We start from the raw sequence: 8,027 nt of genomic DNA on the forward strand, positions 1-8,027 counted from the left end.
TTTCTCTAGCTTTCTGCCTCCGTAACCCCCTCATGTTTCTACCAGTGTTCCTCCCTGAGCCAAGTTGACTCAGTATAAACCCCCAAAGTCTCTCTCTCTGTAATTCTATTTGTGAAATGGGTAAATGTCTCTGCAGCACATCTCCACAGAAGGCGGATTATGTTGGAATCGATTGGATTCTGTGTGCAGAGTGATAAACCAAACCAGTATCTCTCTCTCTTTCTCTCTTGGGCTCCTTTCTCAGATACTGTTCTCTCTTTCTCTCATTTATCATCCCCTCCTGTACTCTCTCTATTTCCCTCCTTTACTCTCTATTTCCCTCCTTTACTCTCTCTATTTCCCTCCTGTACTCTCTCTATTTCCCTCCTGTACTCTCTCTATTTCCCTCCTTTACTCTCTCTATTTCCCTCCTGTACTCTCTCTATTTCCCTCCTTTACTCTCTCTATTTCCCTCTATTTACTCTCTATTTCCCTCCTGTACTCTCTCTATTTCCCTCCTTTATCCTCTCTATTTCCCTCCTTTACTCTCTATATTTCCCTCCTTTACTCTCTCTATTTCCCTCCTTTACTCTCTCTATTTCCCTCCTTTATTCTCTATTTCCCTCCTTTACTCTCTCTATTTCCCTCCTTTACTCTCTATATTTCCCTCCTTTACTCTCTCTATTTCCCTCCTTTACTCTCTCTATTCCCCTCCTGTACTCTCTCTATTTCCCTCCTTTACTCTCTCAATTTCCCTCTATTTACTCTCTATTTCCCTCCTGTACTCTCTCTATTTCCTCCTTTATCCTCTCTATTCCTCCTTTACTCTCTATATTTCCTCCTTCTACTCTCTCTATTTCCTCCTTTACTCTCTCTATTCTCCCTCCTTTATTCTCTATTTCCCTCCTTTACTCTCTCTATTTCCCTCCTGTACTCTCTCTATTTCCCTCCTTTATCCTCTCTATTTCCCTCCTTTACTCTCTATATTTCCCTCCTTTATCCTCTCTATATTTCCCTCCTTTACTCTCTATATTTCCCTCCTGTACTCTCTCTATTTCCCTCCTTTATTCTCTATTTCCCTCCTTTACTCTCTCTATTTCCCTCCTGTACTCTCTCTATTTCCCTCCTGTACTCTCTCTATTTCCCTCCTTTACTCTCTCTATTTCCCTCCTGTACTCTCTCTATTTCCCTCCTTTATTCTCTATTTCCCTCCTTTACTCTCTCTATTTCCCTCCTGTACTCTCTCTATTTCCCTCCTTTATTCTCTATTTCCCTCCTTTACTCTCTCTATTTCCCTCCTTTACTCTCTCTATTTCCCTCCTTTACTCTCTATTTCCATTGTTCTCTCTCCCCTTTCCTCCTTTCCTCCCTCTATCCCCTCTTCTCTCTCTCCTTCCTAGGTTTCCTTTCTGTCGCTGGTTTGGAGTTTTTGTGATCAATGGTCCTCATAGAGGCTCATGTGCTTCTCATGGCCTTGTTGTCATCTCTCTTCCTCTCCTTTCCTCTCTCTCTGTCTGTCTCTCTGTCTCTCTCTGTCTCTCTGTCTGTCTCTCTGTCTCTGTCTGTCTCTCTGTCTCTGTCTGTCTCTCTCTCTGTCTGTCTCTCTCTCTGTCTGTCTGTCTCTCTCTGTCTGTCTCTCTGTCTCTCTCTCTCTCTGTCTTTCTCTCTGTCTCTGTCTCTCTCTCTGTCTTTCTCTCTGTCTCTGTCTGTCTGTCTGTCTCTCTCTCTCTCTCTCTCTGTCTCTCTCTCTGTCTCTCTGTCTCTCTCTCTGTCTCTCTCTGTCTCTCTCTGTCTCTCTCTCTCTCTGTCTCAGCCAGTCTTAAGTGGATAGACCTCTACTCTCCTCTCCTCTCTCATCTCTCTCTCTCTGTCTCAGCCAGTCTTAAGTGGATAGACCTCTACTCTCCTCTCTGTCTCAGCAGTCTACTGCTTCCAGCTGCCTCCCAGGCTGCCTCTCTGCTGCTTCCAGCTGCCTCCCAGGCTGCCCCCTCCTGCTGCTTCCAGCTGCCTCCCAGACTGCCTCTCCTGCTGCTTCCAGCTGCCTCCCAGACTGCCTCTCCTGCTGCTTCCAGCTGCCTCCAGGCTGCCTCTCCAGCTGCCTCCCAGGCTGCCTCTCCTGCTGCTTCCAGCTGCCTCCCAGACTGCCTCTCCTGTTCATCTGTCACCCCTTTTCCTGTTTATTAGTCTTCTCTCTGCAGTCATTCTAAATCTTCATTCTCTCGTCCTCTTTCCTCTTCCATATCTCTCTCTCTTTTTTCAGCCACGATGAAGCAGGTAGCTCGTACGGTGGCTAAAGTGGATCTGTCTGATCATGTGTGTGACGTTGTGTTTGCTCTGTTCGACTGTGATGGTGAGTGGGCGTTTGAGTGTTCTTTATTGTCCCCTGACTAATGGTTATATCTCTCTATTGTTAACTAATGAAAACAATATCGCTCTATTTCTCCCTCTCCTTTTCCCCTTCCTTATTGTAATGTATATCTCCTTCCATCTGTCTGTCTGTCCTCTTATTCTCCTTTCATCTGTCTGTCTGTCCTCTTATTCTCCTTCCATCTGTCTGTCTGTCCTCTTATTCTCCTTCCATCTGTCTGTCTGTCCTCTTATTCTCCTTCCATCTGTCTGTCTGTCCTCTTATTCTCCTTTCATCTGTCTGTCCTCTATTCTCTTTCCATCTGTCTGTCCGCTTATTCTCCTTTCATCTGTCTGTCCGCTTATTCTCCTTTCATCTGTCTGTCTGTCCTCTTATTCTCCTTTCATCTGTCTGTCCTCTTATTCTCCTGCCATCTGTCTGTCCCTCTTATTCTCCTTCCATCTGTCTGTCTGTCCTCTTATTCTCCTTTCATCTGTCTTCCTCTTATTCTCCTTTCATCTGTCTGTCTCTTATTCTCCTTTCATGTCTGTCCTCTATTCTCCTTTCATCTGTCTGTCCTCTTATTCTCCTTCCATCTGTCTGTCTGTCCTCTTATTCTCCTTTCATCTGTCTGTCTGTCCTCTTATTCTCCTTCCATCTGTCTGTCTGTCCTCTTATTCTCCTTCCATCTGTCTGTCTGTCCTCTTATTCTCCTTCCATCTGTCTCTGTCCTCTTATTCTCCTTCCATCTGTCTGTCTGTCCTCTTATTCTCCTTTCATCTGTCTGTCCTCTTATTCTCCTTTCATCTGTCTGTCCTTATAAACTCCTTCCATCTGTCTGTATGTAGCCTATCTATCAATCCCTATCTTCTTCTCTCTCTTTCTCCATGATTGAATCCTCCCTCCCTCCAGGTAAGGAAGAGCTGAGTAATAAGGAGTTTGTAGCCATAATGAAGCAGCGCCTGATGCGAGGCCTAGAGAAACCTAAAGACACGGGTTTCACCCGGTTGGTACGAGCCATGTTGAAGTGTGCCCAAGACACCGCACGGGAGATCGCCACTCCCAAACAGAATTAGAGACCTGTGTCTGTGTGTCTGTGTGTCTGTGTGTCTGTCTGTGTGTCTGTGTGTCTGTGTGTGTGTCTGTGTGTCTGTGTCTGTGTGTGTGTCTGTGTGTCTGTGTCTGTGTGTGTCTGTGTGTCTGTGTCTGTGTGTGTCTGTGTATCTGTGTCTGTGTGTCTGTCTGTGTGTCTGTGTCTGTGTCTGTGTATATGTCAACAATATAACAACTATAACTCAGTATATCTCATCAGAACAGATTCAACTCATTAGGATATAACAACTATAACTCAGTATGTCTCATCAGACAGATTCAACTCATTAGGATATAACAACTATAACTCAGTATGTCTCATCTGTGTCAACAATAGGCAACGATATAACAACTATAACTCAGTATGTCTCATCTGTGTCACAATAGGCAACGATATAACAACTATAACTCAGTATATCTCATCTGTGTCAACAATAGGCAACGATATAACAACTATCACTCAGTATATCTCATCTGTGTGAACAATAGGCAACGATATAACAACTATAACTCAGTATATCTCATCTGTGTCAACAATAGGCAACGATATAACAACTATAACTCAGTATATCTCATCTGTGTCAACAATAGGCAACGATATAACAACTATAACTCAGTATATCTCATCTGTGTCAACAATAGGCAACGATATAACAACTATAACTCAGTATATCTCATCTGTGTCAACAATAGGCAACGATATAACAACTATAACTCAGTATATCTCATCTGTGTCAACAATAGGCAACGATATAACAACTATAACTCAGTATATCTCATCTGTGTCAACAATAGGCAACGATATAACAACTATAACTCAGTATATCTCATCTGTGTCAACAATAGCAACGATATAACAACTATAACTCAGTATATCTCATCTGTGTCAACAATAGGCAACGATATAACAACTATAACTCAGTATATCTCATCTGTGTCAACAATAGGCAACGATATAACAACTATAACTCAGTATATCTCATCTGTGTCAACAATAGGCAACGATATAACAACTATAACTCAGTATATCTCATCAGAACAGATTCAACTCAATGTCTACGTATCAACGATAACTCAGTATGTCTCAATGTCTATGTATAGTTGGGCATTGAGACACACAGGTCTGTATCCCAAATGACACCTATTCCCTATATCCTACCCTATATCACACCCTATTCCCTATATCGTACCCTATTCCCTATATCCTACCCTATTCCCTATATCGTACCCTATTCCCTATATCGTACCCTATTCCCTATACCGTACGCTATTCCCTATATCGTACCCTATTCCCTATATCCTACCCTATTCCCTATATCGTACCCTTTCAGAGCAAAGAGTTCAATCTTGATTTCATCAGACCAGAGAATTGTGTTTAGGTGCCTTTTGGCAAACTCCAAGCGGACTGGCATGTGCCTTTTACTGAGGAGAGGCTTCCGTCTGGCCACTCTACCATAAATGCCTGATTGGTGGAGTGCTGCAGAGATGGTTGTCCTTCTGGAAGGTTCTCCTATCTCCAAGAGGAGCTCTGTCAGAGTGACCATCAGGTTCTTGGTCACCTCCCTGACCAAGGCCCTTCTCCCCCGATTGCTCAGTTTGGCCGGGCGGCCAGCTCAAAGAAGAGTCTTGGAGGTTCCAAACTTCTTCCATTTAAGAATGATGGAGGCCACTGTGTTCTTGGGGACCTTCAATGCTGCAGAAATGGTTTGGTACCCTTCCCCAGATCTGTGCCTCGACACACTCCTGTCTCGGAGCTCTATGGACAAATCCTTCGACCTCATGGCTTGGTTTTTGCTCTGACATGCACTGTCAACTGTGGGACCTTATATAGACAGGTGTGTGCCTTTCCAAATCATGTCCAATCAATTGAATTTACCACAGGTAGACTCCAATCACGTTGTAGAAACATCTCAAGGATGATCAATGGAAACAGGATGCACCTGAGCTCAATGTTGAGTCTCATACCAAAGGGTCTGAATACTAATCTAAATAAGGTATTTCTGTAGTGCACTACTATTGACCAGAGCCCTATGGGGTAGTGCACTACTATTGACCAGAGCCCTATGGGGTAGTGCACTACTATTGACCAGAGCCCTATGGGGTAGTGCACTACTATTGACCAGAGCCCTATGGGGGTAGTGCACTACTATTGACCAGAGCCCTATGGGGTAGTGCACTACTATTGACCAGAGCCCTATGGGGTAGTGCACTACTATTGACCAGAGCCCTATGGGGTAGTGCACTACTATTGACCAGAGCCCTATGGGGTAGTGCACTACTATTGACCAGAGCCCTATGGGGTAGTGCACTACTATTGACCAGAGCCCTATGGGGTAGTGCACTACTATTGACCAGAGCCCTATGGGTAGTGCACTACTATTGACCAGAGCCCTATGGGGTAGTGCACTACTATTGACCAGAGCCCTATGGGGTAGTGCACTACTATTGACCAGAGCCCTATGGGTAGTGCACTACTATTGACCAGAGCCCTATGGGTAGTGCAACTACTATTGACCAGAGCCCTATGGGGTAGTGCACTACTATTGACCAGAGCCCCTATGGGGTAGTGCACTACTATTGACCAGAGCCCTATGGGTAGTGCACTACTATTGACCAGAGCCCTATGGGTAGTGCACTACTATTGACCAGAGCCCTATGGGGTAGTGCACTACTATTGACCAGAGCCCTATGGGGTAGTGCACTACTATTGACCAGAGCCCTATGGGTAGTGCACTACTATTGACCAGAGCCCTATGGGTAGTGCACTACTATTGACCAGAGCCCTATGGGTAGTGCACTACTATTGACCAGAGCCCTATGGTAGTGCACTACTATTGACCAGAGCCCTATGGGTAGTGCACTACTATTGACCAGAGCCCTATGGGGTAGTGCACTACTATTGACCAGAGCCCTATGGGTAGTGCACTACTATTGACCAGAGCCCTATGGGTAGTGCACTACTATTGACCAGAGCCCTATGGGGTAGTGCACTACTATTGACCAGAGCCCTATGGGGTAGTGCACTACTATTGACCAGAGCCCTATGGGGTAGTGCACTACTATTGACCAGAGCCCTATGGGGTAGTTCACTACTATTGACCAGAGCCCTATGGGGTAGTGCACTACTATTGACCAGAGCCCTATGGGGTAGTGCACTACTATTGACCAGAGCCCTATGGGTAGTGCACTACTATTGACCAGAGCCCTATGGGGTAGTGCACTACTATTGACCAGAGCCCTATGGGGTAGTGCACTACTATTGACCAGAGCCCTATGGGGTAGTGCACTACTATTGACCAGAGCCCTATGGGTAGTGCACTACTATTGACCAGAGCCCTATGGGGTAGTGCACTACTATTGACCAGAGCCCTATGGGGTAGTGCACTACTATTGACCAGAGACCTATGGGTAGTGCACTACTATTGACCAGAGCCCTATGGGGTATCGTGCACTATATTGACCAGAGAACCTATGGGTAGTGCACTACTATTGACCAGAGCCCTATGGGGTAGTGCACTACTATTGACCAGAGCCCTATGGGTAGTGCAATACTATTGACCAGAGCCCTATGGGGTAGTGCACTACTATGACCAGAGCCCTATGGGGTAGTGCCACTACTATTGACCAGAGCCCTATGGGGTAGTGCACTACTATTGACCAGAGCCCCTATGGGTAGTGCCACTACTATTGACCAGAGCCCTATGGGTAGTGCACTACTATTGACCAGAGCCCTAGGGGTCGTGCCCACTACTATTGACCAGAGACCTATGGGTAGTGGCACTACTATTGACCAGAGCCCTATGGGTAGTGCACTACTATTGACCAGAGCCCTATGGGTAGTGCACTACTATTGACCAGAGCCTATGGGTAGGGCACTACTATTGACCAGAGCCCTATGGGGTAGTGCACTACTATTGACCAGAGCCCTATGGGGTAGTGCACTACTATTGACCAGAGCCCTATGGGGTAGTGCACTACTATTGACCAGAGCCCTATGGGGTAGTGCACTACTATTGACCAGAGCCCTATGGGGTAGTGCACTACTATTGACCAGAGCCCTATGGGGTAGTGCACTACTATTGACCAGAGCCTATGGGGTAGTGCACTACTATTGACCAGAGCCCTATGGGTAGTGCACTACTATTGACCAGAGCCCTATGGGGTAGTGCACTACTATTGACCAGAGCCCTATGGGGTAGTGCCACTACTATTGACCAGAGCCCTATGGGGTAGTGCACTACTATTGACCAGAGCCCTATGGGGTAGTGCACTACTATTGACCAGAGCCCTATGGGGTAGTGCACTACTATTGACCAGAGCCCTATGGGGTAGTGCACTACTATTGACCAGAGCCCTATGGGGTAGTGCACTACTATTGACCAGAGCCCTATGGGGTAGTGCACTACTATTGACCAGAGCCCTATGGGTAGTGCACTACTATTGACCAGAGCCCTATGGGGTAGTGCACTACTATTGACCAGAGCCCTATGGGGTAGTGCACTACTATTGACCAGAGCCCTATGGGTAGTGCACTACTATTGACCAGAGCCCTATGGGGTAGTGCACTACTATTGACCAGAGCCCTATGGGGTAGTGCACTACTATTGAC

The sequence above is a fragment of the Oncorhynchus kisutch genome, linkage group LG25 (assembly GCF_002021735.2).
Source record: "Oncorhynchus kisutch isolate 150728-3 linkage group LG25, Okis_V2, whole genome shotgun sequence".
Lineage (NCBI taxonomy): Eukaryota > Metazoa > Chordata > Actinopteri > Salmoniformes > Salmonidae > Oncorhynchus > Oncorhynchus kisutch.